Here is a 20,497-nt window from a genome sequence, read left to right on the forward strand (position 1 = left end):
TTTTTTTTTCTTGAAAGCATGAAAAACACAATTAGCCATGTGACATCTGTTGTGATTTTCTTTACTAAGCTAGCATAGCTGCTTGATTTTTAAGGTACTTTGCAATATTCAGTCAAATAATCTTTGAGGAATACGAAACCACAATGAGCCTTCTTGTATCCTCTTTAAGGAACAACTTGCTTAGGTGTCAAGATAACTTGACTTTGTTTTTAAGGGGAACAGGAATACCATGGGAAGGTGTTCATAGTTCTTCAGCAAGCATTTTATTATTTCAGTATTGTCAGGAACCAGTTTGGAATGGACATGTTGTTTTTCACTTCTGCTTTTTTTAAATAACAGTTATAAAAAGCTCTTTAAACCTCAATTCCTGTACTTTTGCATTTATATTTTTCCCTCAGGGAGCATTTAAATAGTTGGTTCTTGTCATTCCCTGTCTCCTATCTAGATCTGCACCTCTAGGGTATTCTTCTTTTGCATCGTGTTTTACACAGGAACTGACAGCTCTGGCCTTGGTAAAAGGACCCACTGTCTGTTTTTCTCTGGTGAGAATAGTGGCCCAATGCTCCCTTGACCTTTTGAATTTTCCCTCTTTGCCTCTGTTGAATCCTGGTTGCAAATGAGCCATCCTTTCCCAGTATCATGTAAAAACATGCATGTATAATAACAGAGTAAAATGTCACAAACATGAAAACCAAGCACTGTGATTTGTGTGTGTGTGTGTGTGTGTGTGTGTGTGTGTGAGTCACTCAGCTGTGTCTGACACTTTGCAACCCTATGGACTGCGGTCTGCCAGGCTTCTTTGTCCATGGGATTTCCCAGGCAAGAATACTGGAGTGGGAAGCTGTACCCTTCTCCAGGGGATCCCCCTGCCAACGCCATGGGGATCGAACCCAGGTCTCGATCAGGCAGATTCTTTACCACCTGAACCCCCAGGGAAGTCCCGATTTGGGCCTGAACCACTGTGGAAGTCTAACATCTAGTGTCCTTAGGACAAAAAAAGAAAAAGTATTTTGTGCCTTCCAAGAAAGTTGAAAAGAAAAAAGAAAAATGCATTTATTGAAATATTAGGAATGATCCTATCAATTTCTTTGTGGATACCAGAGAAAGGCTGCTGCTACAGCTAAGTCACGTCAGTCATGTCCAACTCTGTGGACCCCATAGATGGCAGCCCACCAGGCTCCTCCCCCCTGGGATTCTCCAGGCAAGAACACTGGAGTGGGTTGCCACTTCCTTCTCCAGTGCAGGAAACTGAAAAGTGCTTAGCCAAAAATAAATAAATCTGTTTACTTAAAAAAATATATATATATGTCTTAACTCTCCTCTGTGAAAATAAAGGAAGAAACTACTTCTCCCTTCCCCAATTTTCTTAGAGTATTTACATTAGAAAACTTGTCATTGTAAATATTTCTCATTGGCTTTTTGTCACCTTTTATGATGTAGGATTGGTTTTCTCAAAGACCTAGGAACCATCTCTTTGACATGTAAATATTAAGAGAGCCTGCCTGCCTGCCCAGACCCTTCAGTTATGTCTGACTTTTTGGGACCCTATGGACTGTAGCTCACAAGACTCTTCTGTCCATGGCTCTCTGGACAAGAATGTTGGAGTGGGTTGCAATGTTCTCCTCCAGGGGATCTTCCTGACCCGAGGACCGAACCTGCGTCTCCTACTTTGCAGACGGATTCGTTTACCACTGAGCCACCTTGGAAGCTCAAACAGGAAGGGAGACTGCATTGCTATTTCCCAGTTTCTGTGAAAAGATAGGAGTTTAACTTCTGTGGGAACCTTGTTCTGAGTTGGAAAACTCTCTGCTGTTATGAAGATGTGAGGTTTGTTTTTTCTCCAGTAGCTGATTAGCTAACACAGATGGCAACCCCAAATATCATATAGAGTTAGGATGTACATGAGTAACAAATGGTGTCATCAAGTCCTCTTACTTATGAACTAGTTAGTGTTTATCTTGGTGGCTCAGGCTGACTGCAATGTAAAGGCCTTGGGTTCGATCCTTGGGTCAGGAAGATTCCCTGGAGGAGGGAATGGCCAACTGCTCTAGTATTCTTGCCTGGAGAATCCCATGGACAAAGGAGACTAGTGGGCTACAGTCCATGGGGTTGCAAAGAGCCAGACACAACTGAGTGACTAAGACTTTCTTTTCTTTTTTTCTATTGTTTATCTTAAAAAACATGCATGTAATGAATTGCGTCTACCAGCTATGTAAGGGAATAAGCACTCTTTCCATCTTTGCAGTCTCTTCTGTTTTAATGCTGTTAAAAAGAAACAACCTCCGAATGGAATCCCCTATGTTAATCCCCATCAAGACTTAATAGCAAACCTGATTGCAGTTTCAGTCTTTCCCACAAGGAGAATTTCAAACCAATCAACTTGGAATTTCCTGATCAAGACTAGTGAGGTAATCTTCTGGATAAGAGGCTTGCCTTCCCCTAAGTGAAGGGGATCTTGCCTGAAACTATCCATTATTTAAGCTCCCTTGCTTCACTCTCCTTCTGCCTCTAAAAGCCCCTCATTTTGTACAGCTCCTTGAGGCTCCTTTCTAGTTGTTAGATGGGATGCAAGGTTGAGTGCTCAGTCTCTTTCATGGCCAACTCTTCTGTGACCCCATGGACTGCAGCCCGCTAGGCTGTCCTGATGACAGGATTCTCCAGACAAGAATACCAGAATGAACTGCCATTTCCTTCTCCAGGGAACTGAACTTGTGTCTCTTATGTCTCCTGCATTGGCAGGCAGATTGTTTACCCACTGCACCACTAGGGAAGTGGGTTGGATAGGATCCTGTCCCATTTTTAAATTGTTAAAAAAAAAAAAAAAACAATTAGCTATTTAAGTTTATTCAGTTGAATCTTGTTTTTTAGCAATGCTTCTTCAATATAAAAGTGTTTTCTTTCTTCATTACCTTTGCAGAGAGGATTTCTGGGTTGGGACATTTTGATTTTAAAAATGGTTCCCCAAGAAAATGTAGTTTAAAATATACAGATACCTTTTAAAATGAGTATATGTAGCAATCAACCTAGAAAAATATAACAGACTCAAGTGTCTCCTGAAATAAGTTTCTTCAGTCTTTTCAAGGTCTTGTCTATGGATAATGAAGAATTTGTATAAAAAAGGAAAATAAAATCTCTATCATCAAGAAACTTGCTGGGGCAGATAGAAATCCTATTTATCTTCATTTCATAATTTTCTGAACCTGTCATTACAGTTGAGTCAGTTGTGAATAAAAAATAAATACAGTTAGTAATGATATAAAAGGATTCTAAGAGTATAATTCAATAATACATTTCAAGAGGATCATTCAATGTTTTCTATTACATCTTCCTGATTCATAAAGCTTCTGAGAAATGAGAATTGTATCAATAAGTAGAATCTAACAAAAGTTTTATTAAAATTAGTCATAGAATGCCATTAGCAAATCAGTATTTTAATCACTATATCATGAAATGACATATACATTTTACTACTAAGTAGAAGTTAGTGGTGGATTTTATCAGAACTGTGGTTTGGTGTTTATCTGAATGTTTTTGCTGTTGATATAAACAACAGACATTACTTAATTCAATTAAATAGACGCATATGGCACGGCAATTATGAAATACTAAATAGTGATAATCCTTCATTTTAATGCAGCCATCAGAGTGAGGAATGGAAAACACAAGAGCAGCAAAAGGACTGTGAGTGTCTAACACTGGTGAATTTCTAGTGGGAAGTTTACAGGTTGGGCTCATCTGAGGAAAGTTTCTTTTTCTCTCCAAAACCATAGTAGAATAATGGTATATAACCCTCTCATTGATATTAAATAGAGAAGAACAGGACAATTCTGCTTCTTCTTTAAAAATTAATTAACTGATTAATTTGGCTGTGCTGTCTTAGTTGTGACCAACATGATCTTATCTTTCTTTAGTTATGATGTATGGTGTATCTAGTTGAGTCCATGACCAGGGATCGACCTCGTGTCCCTCGCACTTGGCAGCATGGAGTCTTAGCCAATGAGTTACTAGGGAAGTCCCCTGCTTATTCTTCTTCTTCTTTTTTTTTTTTTTTTTGCAATCAGGGTATAATTAAAAAACATCTTTCAGGAGGGTCAATTAAAGCTCATCTACTATTCCTGACCTCATAAAAGATTATGTGAAATGGGAAGTATGAGTAGTATTCTAGTCTAAGTCTTCCACGTACAGATACTGAGTAATTCCTCAGCACTGCCCAAGGCTTGCTGACACTGTGGAGCGTCTTGACGGAATCGCAGACTAAGAATTGTCGTATTAATACATTCTCTAAAATGAGGGATTTTTTTCATTCTGTTGTAGATGTAGAAGAGGAAAACTTTTCTTTCCTTCTAAGGTCTTTGGTCGATCTGATAATTAAATTGACATAACCAAGGTTAACAGGAGAAAACAAATTTAATTCATACATACATGGGTGAGTGCTCAGTCAGTCAGACATGTCTGCCTCTTCATGACCTCATGGACTGTAGCACACCAGGCTCCTCTGTCCATGGGATTTCCCACACAAGAATACTGCAGTGGGTTGCCATTTCCTTCCTGACACCATGGCTTCCCTGATAGCTCATTTGGTAAAGAATCTGCCTGCAATGCAGGAGACCTGGGTTCGATCCCTGGATTGGGAAGATTCCCTGCAGAAGGTAAAGGCCACCCACTCCAGTTATTCTGGCCTGGAGAATTCCAATTTCAAATTTTGGTGCTGGAGAAGACTCTTGAGAGTCCCCTGGACAGTAAAGATATCAAACCAGTCAATCCTAAGGGAAATCAATCCTGAATACTTATTGGAAGGGCCAATGCTGCCGCCGCAGCAGCACACACTCCAAGTGCTTCTGTGTCCGTTTCTTGTTCTGGCCTGGAGAGTTCCATGGACTGTATGGTCCATGGGACCACAGAGTCAGACATGACTGAGTGACTTTCACTTGCCATTTCCTTCTCCAGAGCATCTTCATGAGCCAGGTGTCAAATCTGCATCCCCTGCATTGGCAGGCAGGTTTCTTACCACTGAGCCACCTGGTACAGGAACCCCCAAATATGAGCCTTCCTGACAGTCAGGAGGTTGAAGCTTATATGATATCCTGAGCTTAGGAGAAGGGGCTAGAAGTCTGGGACTTTAAAGGAGAGAAAGACAAATCACAGAAAGATGGGACGAGCAAATGTTTGGTAAACAAATGTGTGCCCTGCTATGCAGAATAAGTCTGATGTAAAAATTTGGTATTAGCTCTCTTCCTGGTATAAGCCCCCATCTAAATTACTTTTGGCAGTTTAGGAAGAACTTAAAAGATAGTCTAGAGTCTGTTTGGCTCTGTTTTTAGCTCAAAATAATCCACATGGCAAAGTGACACATTCTGGGGCAACCTGCTCTAAACCCCATCATAAAACAGAATGGAACCGACAAAGAGGCTTTTAAAAAGAACTGAGAAAACAAAAGAAAATCTGCTTGTTGCTAACAATTAGACACGCTCACTTCAAAGCATACTAAAATTTTCTCTAATAAAATGCCACCAATAGCAGACTGCATGGTCTACCTCATGACCTTCCCAGGACCTGAGATCTGGTCAATAGTCCAGGATCTTAGGCTGGACATCTGTTTCCTAACTCTCCCTATTAGATATGGAGCTGCCTCTTCTTCCTCATGCAGAAATGTGACCACTCATTTTTTTTTAGTAATTGGTCAATTCTAAGCATGCCCTTTGCCTAGCCTTGCTGATAGCTCTTGAGGGCACCTGGTTTATGGGCCTTGCATACTTGAATACAGTTGAATACAGCACTAAATACAGGTGACCCATGAAAAACACCAGATCTTTCCACTTTTTAGCAACTCTAGGGTTGTGTCATCTCCACCTGCATCACATCTTCCTCACTCAGGAGGATATTCCGAGTGCCGATTTTGTTTCATGGCTCAACTATTAAACTCGGCTTAGCGGCTATGAATCACAAAGTGGGGTTAGGGGAGGAAAAGGCCTATGTCCTAGCTCATCTATAGGTTCTCGGATCTGGCTCATATATGGTTAGGGTTCATGGGATACTGCATGGAGTTTCAAAGGTTCTGGATGAGATCAGAAAATATAATCTGTATGACGTATCCTGTGCTTTTCTGTCCCTCGTGGTATATCTCCAGTATTGGTACGGTATAGAATTGATGCTTTCAAATTGTGGTATTGGAGAAGACTCTTGAGAGACCCTTGGACTGCAAGGAGATCAAACTGGTCAATTTTAAAGGAAATTAACACTGAATATTCATTGGAAGGACAAAGCATGAAGCTTAAGCTCCAATACTTTGGCCACCTGATATGAAGAGCCAACTCAATGGAAAAGACATGGATGCTGGGAAAGATTGAAGGCCAGAGGAGAAGGGGATGACAGAGGATGAGTTGGTTGGATGGCATCACTGACTCAATGGACATGAATTTGAGCAAGCCCCAGGAGATGGTGATGGACAGGGAAGCCTGGCATGCTGCAGCCCATGGGGCCACAAACAGCCAGAAAAGACTGAGCAACAACAGGAAATTTACCAGAGGGATCAACCTACTTCTCTAGGCTAGTTGGTCTCTGAGGTTCATCATGAAGAAACAGCAAATACCTCTCAGATGGCCAGCCAAGAGAGAGTGGGGGAGGGTTATTGGGTATCTGTCCCTTCTCTAGCTTCTCACTTATTCTCCAATGAAAACCACACTTCACTCTGATGAAAGCTCAGATATTAAATGAGATCCAATAGAATTAGATTCTACTCAGCTAATTTTTTATCATTTAACTTATCAGTTCAGTTCAGTCCCTCAGTCGTATCTGACTCTTTGCCACCCCATGAATTGCAGCACACCAGGCCTCCCTGTCCATCACCAACTCCTGGAGTTCACCAAAACTCATGTCCATCAAGTCAGTGATGCCAACCAGCCATCTCATCCTCTGTCGTCCCCTTCTCCTCCTGCCCCCGATCCCTCCCAGCATCAGAGTCTTTTCCAATGAGTCAACTCTTCGCATGAGGTGGCCAAAGTATTGGAGTTTCAGCTTTAGCATCAGTCCTTCCAAAAAACACCCAGGGCTGATCTCCTTCAGAATGCACTGGTTGGATGTCCTTGCAGTTCAAGGGACTCTCAAGAGTCTTCTTCAACACCACAGTTCAAAAGCATCAATTCTTCGGTGCTCAGCTTTCTTTACAGTCCAACTTTAACATCCACACATGACCACTGGAAAAACCATAGCCTTGACTAGATGGACCTTTGTTGGCAAAGTAATGTCTCTACTTTTGAGAATGCTATCTAGGTTGGTAATAACTTTTCTTCCAAGGAGTAAGCGTCTTTTGATTTCATGGCTGCAGTCACCATCAGCAGTGATTTTGGAGCCCAGACAAATAAAGTCTGACAACTGTTTCCACTGTTTCCCCATCTATTTCCCATGAAGTGATGGGACCAGATGCCATGATCTTCGTTTTCTGAATGTTGAGCTTTAAGCCAACTTTTTCACTCTCCACTTTCACTTTCATCAAGAGGCTTTTTAGTTCCTCTTCACTTTCTGCCATAAGGGTGGTGTCATCTGCATGTCTGAAGTTATTGATATTTCTCCCGGCAATCTTGATTCTAGCTTGTGCTTCTTCCAGTCCAGCGTTTCTCATGATGTACTCTGCATATAAGTTATAATTCGTCATAAAAATGTTCAGAATAATGCCACAAAGGCTTAACAATTTGGGGAAAAAGAAAAGAAAAGAAATCATGACCTTCAGCAAGGAAAAAGGTATAGATGAATGGAGCAAATCTCCTTTCTGGGCCATCATTGGTTCTATCCTAAGATATCTGAAATCAATCAAGCACATTGGCTACAGCAAAACAATACCATGTATTTTTTTTGAAGATACATATCTGCTCTGTATCAGAGCTTTTCTCTACCTTTTACTGTCAAATTTGACCCATTTTCTATAAAATAAACTTGGTCTTGGAGTGCATTTGCCTCCTCCTTACTCCAGGTTACATTACAAACCTACTTACAGAAAATGATAACATATGGCATTACGTCTGAATTTTTTTTGTTATACCCATGTTGTTTTGTTGTGTGTTTTTTTTTTTTTTTTTCCATTGAGGAGTGAAGAATGGGAGTTTAAGTTTTCAACATTCATGTAATATGCTCAAACACTAACTCATATTTGTGTTAACCATGTTTGCTTCTTAGGACAAACAGGGTGCCTCTATTTTCTGGTTGAAGTTATGCCTTAAATCTTTTTAATTATAATGAAAGGAACATTCCACAATATTAAGAGACATAAACCTGTCAAAAGAGTTGTACTTGCCCTTCTTTTTTTTATTTCAATAGACAGAATATATTTAAATAACATCTATACTGTTTTCATCATTCTGTACAACAGGAGGATATTTCACTTGGAGCCCCCAGCCTGGCATTGTTCCTTTGTAAACAGGAGCTGGCAATGGAGAAAAGCAAGAAAGCATTGGGAGAAACTATTTGAGCTGCTGCTCTAGTGAAATGGGGCTTCCCTGGTAACTCAGACGGTAAAGAATCTGCCTGCAGTGAGGGAGACCAGGGTTCAATCCCTGGGTAGGGAAGATCCCCTGGAGAAGGAAATGGCAACCCACTCCAGTACTCTTGCCTGGAAAATTCCATGAACTGAGGAGCCTGGTAGGCTAAGGTCCATGGGGTCACAAAGAGTCGGTCATGACTGAGTGACTCTCTTCTTCTTCTTCTGAAATGGAGAGGGTCTCTTATCTACTCTTATTTTTGTATCTGAGAGAGAAAGTATGAACATCTCTTAACTCGACCCACAACTTCAACTGATAGATTCAACTGACCACTCTCAGGCAACATTCCTTTTTTCACTAAGGGACATGCTTCCCGTAGTACATTGCTGCTGCTAAGTCACATCAGTCATGTCTGACTCTGTGTGACCCCATACACGGCAGCCCAACAGGTTCCTCTGTCCCTGGGACTCTCCAGGCAAGAACACTGGAGTGGGTTGCCATTTCCTTCTCCAATGCATGAAAGTGAAAAGTGAAAGTGAAGTCACTCAGTTGCGTCCAACTCTTAGCGACCCCATGGACTGTAGCCTACCAGGCTCCTCTGTCCATGGGCTTCTCCTGGCAAGAGTACTGGAGTGGGTTGCCATTGCCATTATTTATTTTTCTTCAGTGCCTGCATCCTATAAGGAAAGGTGTTAATTTAATTGGAACATCGACTACAATTTAGCAGTAATTTCTATTATCTTAAAAGGGACACATCATTGTATGTTGGATACTGGAAGGATAAAACCTCAGAAACAACTCTTTGAGGATCAAGCATAATCCCATTTAACAGACTATATTTAGTTTTAGCAATACAGTATGAAATTGGTTATTACCTTTTAATTATTTGATTGTCTTTATTCCAAAGTCAATTTTGAAAGTCTCAGGATGTATTAATACTAATAAAGATGAACAAAGAAGGCTCATAATTACTATTACTACATCCTGAGACTTTTAAAATGACCTTGGATTATCATTCAAGACCAAATCCTCAAGCAAGTAGGTCTCTGCTTGCAGTTATGCTCATAATCTTAAAGTTCCATGTCACCAGTTTAGCAGACCCTTATTGAACAACAATTCCGTACGGTGGTAGTACATTACTACTGAGAACCTGTACTATTCACTGAAGGTTTATAAATGACCAAGACACAGAACTGTGGCTGCCTAACTCTGAATCTAAGGAAAATCAAACATGTATAAAAATGACTTAGGGGCTTCCCTGGGGGTCCCAGGCTTAAGAATCTACCTTGCAATGCAGGAAACACTGATCTGGTTCCTGGTCCTGAAAGGCCCCACATGCTGCAGAGCAACTAAGCCTGTTCCCCAGCTGCTGAGGCTGGTGTGCCTGGAGTCCACGCTCTGCAAAAAGAGAAGCCACTGCAGTGGGAAACCTGGGCACCACAGCTAGAGAGTAGCACCCACTTGCCACAAATAGAGAAAAGTGTAAAGTCCCAGCACAGCCAAAATAATACTCAAAAATAAATAAATTATCAAAGAAATAAATAATAATCAAAAATAAATAAAACCATCCTTCCTTTCTTTAAATAAGGGAAAACTAACATAGGTATTTGAGAATAAAAAAAAAAAATCTAGAAGCAAAGCATGGATCCTGAAATAAGGGAGTGTTATTGAATACCAAGAGTAGGTGTTTATACTCCATTTCAGGAGCTTTGATAAATCATAAATACTAGTGAGAAAGGAAGGAGCACTATCAGAACAATCAACAATGATACTTTGGCACCACGATAGTGAGGGTATACCAAAGTGGAATATGAGTGAAGAAATGTCATATGTTGCAATGTGTCTAAAAAAACATGACTATGCAGAACCTCAGAATGTGGCCTTATATAGAAGATGTTATTAGCTAAAGATTTCAAAGTGAAACCTCTCAGACTTAGGATAGGTCCTAAGTTATATGACCAGCAAGTATCCTTATTAAGAAGATGAGAAGATACAGAGAGACACAGAAGAGAAGGTGATATGAAAATGGAAATGTGTCTGCAAGTCAAACAATTTGAAGGGTTGACTGCAACCACCAGAAGCTAGGATAGAGAGAGAGAGAGTAAGAGAGAGACATGGGATGGCCCCTCCCTCCCCACAGCTTCCAGAAGGAACTAACCCTGGTGCCACTTTGATTTCTAGCTCTGTTCTGAACTAATTGGGAATAAACTCTGTTTTAAGCCACCCGAGTTGTGGTCATTTGTCATAACAGCCCTAGAAGACCAATGGTGTTATGGTGTTGGTCACTCAGTCATGTCTGACTCTTTGTGACCCCACAGACTGTACCCCCCAGGCTCCTCTGTCCATGGGATTCTCCAGGCAAGAATACTGGAGTGGGTTGCCATACCCTTCTCCAGGGGATCTTCCAGAGCCAGGGATTGAACCTGGGTCTCCCAAAAAGCAGGCAAATTCTTTACCATCTGAGTCACAAGGGAAGCCCAACAGAAGCCAAAACAGACATCCAGGCGCAGCTTAATGAAGGTCTACAGAGAAAGAAGGTGGAACCAGAGGGCAGCATGTGGACACACAGGTTGCTGGAAAGCTTATGTGCCTGAGACCCTCACTTCTGCAGCCTCCTCCCAGGCCTCCACCAAATTTTATATGAATAATCTGGAACTGTTTTGTTAAATAAAACCCCTGTATCATATAAATTACAAAGCCTAGACAAGCCCCTGTCTATATGATACCACAACTAGCTTATTCAAGTAGGCTGCAGTGTAAGAGAATTCGACATTTCTAGTCCTCTAATCTAAGAGGGTAGTGATATCTTTAATCAGGGCAAATTTAAATTTAGAAAAAGAGCTTTGTGGAAAGCAAATAAAAAAGATGTTTCCTAATAATCTGTGATGTATTTATCCTTCAGGACCCAGTAGGTGCTGGATTTCTTTGGCTTCTATACTTGCTGACCTGTGGTTAAAGTGGTTAAAGAAACAAGTATAATGAAACGCGGTAAGTGATGAAACAGAGGTATGTGTACAGTGCAAATGGAGAGAGAAGCAGTGTACTGCCATTGTGGATTGGGAAGTCTTTCTAGCTTCTCCTGTGACTTGGATTTATTTGGTCTTTTTCAGGGAGAGGAAAAAAAAAAGTTTGTTGACCTGTGGTTTAGGTCACAAGCTCCTCAGGGAAGAGACTCCATTGTGTATTCTTCTTTGTATCCGTGATGCGAACTACATGGTGCATCAAATAGGAGATGCTCGTATTAAAAAATGGAGAATCTGAGTCTTGGATACTGATAGGCATTCAAATGCAGATACAAAGTAAGTGTTAAACATATGGGTCTTGATTTCAGGAAAAATACTGGGGTTAGCAACATGGATTTAAGTAATTAACACAGGTGCAATTTGCAAAAACTCTGCAATTGACTGAGATCCTGGAAGAATACAGCAAAGGACAAGACCTGAGGATGGACTTTGATACATACTGCATTGGTTGCTGTGATGAGTTTAGAGAGGCATTTTAGACACACTCACTGTAGAGCCAAAGAGATACTTTAAATAAATATGTTCAATAAATTGGTGAATGGAACTTTATTGTAACTCTCACTTTCTCTGGCTTTTTCTCGTTTGGCCCATTACTTAGTGGAAATGTCAAGTGATTCTGAAGACCACCTGGAGTTGCTTTAACTTCAGTCCCCTGAGAAGCCTCAAAAGGTCAAGTATCATCTCCTACTGCTTCCCAGATGCCTTTACATCACACTGAGTTCCTAGTTAATCTTCCCTATTCCTGTAAAATTCGCCTGTGCCAATGCTGTAGGTAGAAATGACACACATTCTTTCAGTTTTGGTAACCGAGCTTTTTCTCATACACTCAAGGGGATAATCCCACACTTTAAAAATACTGAAAGCTATAAAGATTAGAATATCTCTTTCAAAATTCCCTAAAAGCACATTGAGTGGTAATAATGTACATGGTCTTAAAAATATATATATGAATTTAGATTTCAAAAATAAAGAAAGAAATCATTTTAAATGAATTTAGAGATACAGGTAAAACATAATATTATAGTATATAAAAATACATATACGCTTACAAATGTACATACAGAAATCTAAACACACACACATACACATAAACGCCATTTCTGTTTACTACTGAAAACAGTTCAATAACAGTAATAAAAACTTCCCTTATAGCCAGTCAGTAAAGAATCTGCCTGCAATGCAGGAGACGCAGGTTTGATTCCTGGGTCAGGAAGATCCCCTAGAGAAGGAAACGGCAACCCACTCCAGTATTCTTGCCTGGAGAATCCCATGGACAGAGGAGCCTGGCAGGCTACAGTCCACGGGGTCTCAAGAGTCAGACAGAATTCAGAGACTAAACCATCAACCACCACCACCACTGCTAACAGTTCAACAACAGTAATAAAAGCTTTTACTGAGCTCTTAATGTATGCTAAGGATGAACTAAGTCACTCTAAATATTATTTTCTTTATCCTACCAACAGCTCTGTGAGGTAGATAATATTTCACATTTTTCAATTCCTACTTTGTACAGTCAACACAAAATCTTAAAGGAGTCTTGAAAATGAACTTGCTCAGTCATGTCCAACTCTTTGTGATCCCATGGACGGTAGCCTACCAGGCTCCGCAATCCATGGGATTTTCCAGGTGAGAACGCTGGAGTGGGCTGCCATTTCCTTCTCCAGGGGATCTTCCCAACCCAGGGATCGAACCCAGGTCTCCTGCGTTGCAGACAGACACTTTACCGTCTGAGCCACTAGGGAAGCCCGAAGGAGTCTCAAAACAAACCAAAAATTTACTGTTTAATTTAGTTCAATAAATTGTTTATTTAGCATCTTCTATCTGGACTCAGTTGCATTGTGCTTAGACAAAATGTCTTACTTCTGCATAAGAATGATATTATTAATGCAGTTGTGGGCATCAAAGGAGCTGTTTGTCCCCAGGGAAAATACCAGTCTCCATGCCGGAAGACAGAAACTAAACTGTACAAAGTCCTTTCAAAGGAAGATTTTCAGCTTCTTAAAAACAAAACACAACAATTGATAGCCCGTTACCTTTGGAACACTGTTATTTTTTCATTTTTCCTTCTTCTTCTCCTTTTCCATTTTCTACTGTCCATGTAGACATTGATTCTCTCTTTACTATTTCAAATAATCCTGGTTCAGATCAAAATGGGATCAAGAAAGGAGCAGACATGTATAAATTTCATGCTTGCTATTCCCCAAGACATGTTCCTGCTGCTGCTGCTAAGTCGGTTCAGTCGTGTCCAACTCTGTGTGACCCCATAGATGGCAGCCCACCAGGCTCCCCCGTCCCTGGGATTCTCCAAGCAAGAATACTGGAGTGGGTAGACATGTTCCTAACTCCTCTTTAATTTTAAGAGCCTGGCTGCTAATCAATTTGGGGGAGAAAAGAAAGGTGAGAGTGGGGTGTGAGGCCCCAGGACCTGGTGAGCTGGTGGCTGCCTCCATGTCTCATGCCTCTGTGATGCTGGGCCGTGAAATGGCCCAGTGCTGCCTGCTGCTGCTGCTGCTGCTAAGTCGCTTCAGTCATGTCCAACTCTGTGCGACCCCATAGACGGCAGCCCACCAGGCTCCCCCGTCCCTGGGATTCTCCAGGCAAGAATACTGGAGAGGGTTGCCATTTCCTTCTCCAATGCATGAAAGTGAAAAGTGAAAGGGAAGTCGCTCAGTCGTGCCCAACTCTTAGCGACTCCATGGACTGCAGCTTACCAGGCTCCTCCGTCCATGGGATTTTCCAGGCAAGAGTCCTGGAGTAGGGTGTCATTGGCTTCTCCGAGTGCTGCCTGGCGGGACCCAAATCAGCTGTGATGGCTGCTACAGTGAGGAAGGAGGAAGTCACAGTCCTAGTCTTGAGAGTCACTCATGTATATTTCCAGGATCTTCACCCTGGGGACCTGACGGGGAACCTGGAAGCAAAACCCACAAAACCCAAAACCCATTACCTCTCCCCCTGAGGCTGGATCCTCAAGTTTCTCACTCTCTCTGGCCTATACACAGCCTCCAGCATGAGCTTCTGGCTGCAGCAACTTCTGCTCCTGGAAATTGAAAAAGGTATTTCAGCTCTGCTAGGTCAATAAGGAGAAATATCAAAGTGTGATATTTCTGTTGGGTGTCTTTTTATGTTTGTGTCCTGGACAGTTTTACTTTTCATTTATTTCATCTTCAGTGAGGTGACTCAGTTGTTTAAGAATGTATCCATCAAGGGGTCTGGGCCTGTGGATGATCCAGCCTCCCTACTCTATCTTATCCCTGTTTCACATTAAGTCAGGTATTAGAATCATCAGTTCAGTTCAGTGGCTCAGTCGTGTCTGACTCTTCATGACCCCATCAATCGCAGCACACCAGGCCTCCCTGTCCATCACCAACTCCCGGAGTTCACTCAGACTCATGTCCATTGAGTCAGTGATGCCATCCAGCCATTTCATCCTCTGTCGTCCCCTTCTCCTCTTGCCCCTAATCCCTCCCAGCATCAGAGTCTTTTCCAATGAGTCAACTCTTCACATGAGGTGGCCAAAATACTGGAGTTTCAGCTTTAGCATCATTCCTTCCAAAGAGCTCCCAGGGCTGATCTCCTTCAGAATGGACTTGTTGCAGTCCAAGGGACTCTCAAGAATCTTCTCCAACACCACAGTTCAAAAGCATCAATTCTTCGGCACTCAGCTTTCTTCACAGTCCAACTCTCACATCCATACATGACCACTGGAAAAACCAGAGCCTTGACTAGAACGACCTTTCTTGGCAGAGTAATGTCTCTGCTTTTCAATATGCTATCTAGGTTGGTCATAACTTTTCTTCCAAGGAGTAAGCATCTTTTAATTTCATGGCTGCAGTCACCATCTGCAGTGATTTTGGAGCCCAAACAAATAAAGTCTGACACTGTTTCCACTGTTTCCCCATCTATTTCCCATGAAGTGATGGGACCAGATGCCATGATCTTCATTTTCTGAATGTTGAGCTTTAAGCCAACTTTTTCACTCTCCTCTTTCACCTTCATCAAGAGACTTTTTAGTTCCTCTTCACTTTGTGCCATAAGGGTGGTGTCATCTGCATATCTGAGGTTATTGATATTTCTCCCGGCAATCTTGATTCCAGCTTGTGCTTCTTCCAGTCCAGCGTTTCTCATGATGTATTCTGCATATAAGTTAAATAAGCAGGGTGACAATATACAGCCTTGACATACTCCTTTTCCTATTTGGAACCAGTCTGTTGTTCCATGTCCAGTTCTAACTGTTGCTTCCTGACCTGCATACAGATTTCTCAAGAGACAGGTCAGGTGGTCTGGTATTCCCATCTCTTTCAGAATTTTCCACAGTTTATTGTGATCCACACAGTCAAAGGCTTTGGCATAGTCAATAAAGCAGAAATAGATGTTTTTTCTGGAACTCTCTTGCTTTTTTGATGATCCAGCAGATGTTGGCAATTTGATCTCTGGTTCCTCTGCCTTTTCTAAAAGCAGCTTGAACATCTGGAAGTTCACGGTTCACATATTGCTAAAGCCTGGCTTGGAGAATTTTGAGCATTACTTTACTAGCGTGTGAGATGAGTGCAATTGTGCAGTAGTTTGAGCATTCTTTGGCATTGCCTTTCTTTGGGATTGGAATGAAAAGTGACCTTTTCCAGTCTTGTGGCCACTGCTGAGTTTTCCAAATTTGCTGGCATATTGAGTGCAGCACTTTCACAGCAGCATCTTTCAGAATTTGAAATAGCTCAACTGGAATTCCATCACCTCCACTAGCTTTGTTTGTAGTGATGCTTTCTAATGCCCACTTGACTTCACATTCCACGATATCTCAATATATTAGAATCATAGTTCAATGCAAACAAAATTTCCATGTAATAGTTAATCATATTATAGATCCAGAAGAAGGAAATGTGAAATTCCCTTCTGGATTAGATATTATTTTTAATGAGAGTCATCAGGAATTATGATACTTAGGCTATCAAAAATATGCCTTTCTATTCAGGTCAGTCACTACTTAGGCTACCATCAAGATTTTTCCAACACAGGAGTGTCACATGTAAAGAAAAGTCTTAACTCTCAGTCTTGGGTTGTCTAATCAAAGCGACACTGAGCCACCAGTGTTGCCAGTTGGTTCTGTGATGAAGCTCTGTTGGCCCTGTTCAAGATGAGGAACAGAGTCACAGCACACCAGCACGTCATTTGCATGACATCATCTCTGTGGATAATGACAGTGGCTTCGGTGATTTGAAGGGAGTGCTAGATGAGTGTGTCCAAAAATACCTCTCTGGAAACATTAAAGTAAAAAGAAATGTAAGTGTTAGGGGTTGGTTGGAGAAAGAATGATTGGAGCAGTCGGTGGTCCAGGAGTTCCGGTGTTTCTGGACAGTCATTGTGAGTTGAATGTAATGTGGCTGCAACCCTTGCTGGTGATCATCCAGGAGGATCAGCAGAGCATGGCTTGCCCTGCAAGTGATGTTATCAGTGTGGACACGCTTACCTAGAGTTCACTGTCTCCTATAGGACAGGAAGGATTCAGCTAGTGGATGCACTTCAAATGGGATCCCATTCCTCTTTCTGAGCTAGGAAGACCAGAAGACTAACAAAATCATCTACACCAATAAAGTCATTTACAATGGCTGGAGGGTTGTTTGCCTTGAACAGACAATATTCCACGGACTTGGACAGGGTGGAAGTAGCATGGATGTTGGGGGAGGAGAGTATTTGGATACATAATTTAGGATCTGACTGTGTGGAGGTAAGTTTTTCATCATCCTTTGTTCTGGAGTAGGAGATGTCTTTTGAAAAAGGTGATCTTATGGATTTCCTAAAGGCCAGGACTTTAGGATACATAACTCTCATGTTGGTGATTGCTTGGCTAAGTAAATACAAAGAGTATTATTTTTCCTTCAGACCTGATCTGAGGACCAGCAACTAGGGAAGTAATGAATGTGCAGAACTGAGGAAAAACCCGAGTTGTAAATTATTTAAAGGACACCTGGATAATATACACCCATAAATACAGATATCAACACAAGGACAATTTGAATGTGGACACAATCAGTTAAGAAATTGGTGTGAGAAGAACCAGTTAAGAAACTGTTGCTTAGCCCAGGGTATTACTGGTGAATTTGAGGTTCTTGCTTCATTGGAAAGAATTGGGAAACAAAAATATAGGTAAGAAGTGGATTTATTGAGAGAGAAACACACCTCGCAGACAGAATGTATACCATCTCATAAGGTGAGAGCTTTGAAAGATGGTGTGGTTAGGTTTTAGGGGCTGAGTAAAATCATAGGCTAATTAGTGGGAGGATTATTTCAATTATTTTGGAGGAAGGGGTGGGTATTTCCAGGAATATGACCTCCAGTCACTTTCTGGCCTTTTATGGTTAGACTTAGAACTGTCATGGCACTGGTGGGTATATCATTTAGCATGTTAATGTATGACGATGAGCATATAATGAGGCTCGGGGTCTACCGGAAGCTGAATACTCCATCATTTGGAGCTAGTTGGTTCTAACCAAGTCTTTGCTGTGTCCTATGGCCATGCCATTCTTTTAAACATTGTGCCCTCCTGTTTTAAGAGCAGAACCAAAGGATATCAGAAGAGACCTTGGGAGGGTATGATCTAAAGCAAGATTTGATTACTTCACAGTATATGCTGGAATTTGTAGTTTGGAAAGTAGGATATAAGTGCAACTGCCTTCAAAACAAACATTTATGGCTTCATACTCATAAGTGATCTACTTATTGTGCAAGAAAGTTTGCCATATATTAGGAATTCAAAGATGAACAAGACTAAGCTGTTTCCCTAAAGAACATATAGTATACCAAGTGAGATAAAAAGATAATCATGCTGCTGATCAATTCAGTCAATAGAAGCCAAAGTGAAGTGGGAGAGGAATTAAAGGTGACTCCCAAAAGATGGGAGTAAATGTTGATTTCACCAAAGGTAGCAAGATTATGTAGAAGAGCACAGCTGGCAAGGAAGGTGATAAATTGGAAAACTGAAAGACAAAGTACAAATTTTGTGGAGCATTTAAAACATTTTTTTGTGAAGAAATGAATATATTACTATCTAGAATAGTAATGGCTCAGACGTTAAAAAAATCTGCCTGCAATGTAGGACACTTGGGTTCAATCCGTAGATGGGGAATATCTACTGGAGAAGGAAATGGCCAACCACACCAGTATTCTTCCCTGGAGAATTCCATAAACAGAGGAATCTGGTGGGCTACGGTCCATGGGGTCGCAAAGAGTCAGACCCAGCTGAGTGACTAACACTTAGAGGAGTATTACATCAGTAGGCTTACACCTATAGACAACATCAAAGCTGAATATAAAGACCTCTCTGTCCTCCTAATCTGGTAGGAAGACTTTACACTACAAGATCAAATGAAATAAGAATGCACACTTTGTATAAATTTGCAGTGTAATGAGAAATTAATTTAGAAAGCATTATGTGTGGCTGTGACTAAGTCATTTCATTTTGGTTCCCAATTTGGCTCCTAATTTGCAGTAAAATTAGAAAATAAAATTAAGAACTTTTTCCAATGCTAACATGTATTTTGAATGAGTTCCATTTCTTTATGTTTTCTTTTCCACCTCTGTCTCCACCAAACTTTGAGAATATTCTTCTAACAAACAATAGATGAAGCAAGGTTAACATAATGAGGATTGTTTTTTAATGTCAATTTGTCATGAATTGCTCACTGATGGTTAATGCTACACTGGAAAAAGGTAGTCATTAAACAATTTTAAAAGTTACTCCTATTCTAAGCTGGAAAAACCATCTTATTTCCATTTCCGCTACAATTCGGTGGCATTTGTTCTCTTAGAAATCCAAAGGACAGACCCCTGGAAGCCCCACTGATCATTGTGTTGGAATCTTCTGTACCTTCCCTTGTCAAGGTTGGTCGAGTTTGGTTTTCTCCATAAAAACTGTAGTCAGTTTCTACCGTGTGGAATAGTATAAAGTGATGATAATAGAATACGTAGCCTTACACAGAGTGCGTGCTAAATTGCTTCAGTCATGTCTGACTCTTTGTGACCCTATGAACTTTAGTCTGCCAGGCTCCTCTGTCCACGGGATTCTCCAGGCAAAAATACTGAGTGAGTTGCCATGCCCTTCTCTAGGGAATCTTCCCAACCCAGGGATCGAACCTGCATCTCTTGTGTCTCCCGTACTGGCTGGCAGGTTTTTTACCACTAGTGCCACCTGGGAAAGTCCCACACACAGAGTAGGTGATAGTAAGTATTTTTAATTCAAATGATTGGTTTGTGCCAAAAGTTAAGATTTATTTTAGCAGTGTTCAGCATGTGGTTCTGTGTTAAAGAATGCCGAAGAACCTCTGAGTGTTAATCACATAACTTTGCATTTGAACAACAAATGCGCTAAGATTGAATAAGAACATTAGGTAAACATAAATCAGAAATACAGCATGTTCTTTAACATCATTGATCATATTTTAAAAATGCAATAGCATGGGTCACTGACTGTAACTGTGTTTTAAACTAACATGACTGTCATCCTCTAATGACATAACACTATAATATGATGTTTCCTCATTGCCAATTCAGAAAAATGCATTGTGGCATGGGTATGGCAGTAGATTATACTAAAAAATATGGACTAAATCAGATTTGAAAACAAGGAAAGTAAAGCTGAATACAGGTGAATGTTTTGAGTGTGATGGACAAACATCTCCGAATGTTAAATATTAAGAACTGTGCAGCAAACTGCTTCCCAAGGGAAACAAAAAACTCAATTTCATGGGCAAATTAAAATTAGAATCAAAAGCCTCTAAAAGACACACACACTTATATTTGTGTTTAGCAAAGGCAAGTAGACTACTAGTTAACTTAGCAGATCTTTTACGTCTGTATATGTCTTGCTTCCTTTGTTTCCATAAATACTTATAATCATTATTTCTGGACCAAGACTGATATTTTGCATTTAAATTCAGATACTCTATTACCTTATCTCCTCTAAACCTAAAGGAAGTACAGACATTGTATATTTCTGAATAATTTATCACATTG

Source organism: Bos taurus, chromosome 12 (genome assembly GCF_002263795.3).
Source record: "Bos taurus isolate L1 Dominette 01449 registration number 42190680 breed Hereford chromosome 12, ARS-UCD2.0, whole genome shotgun sequence".
NCBI classification, from domain to species: domain Eukaryota; kingdom Metazoa; phylum Chordata; class Mammalia; order Artiodactyla; family Bovidae; genus Bos; species Bos taurus.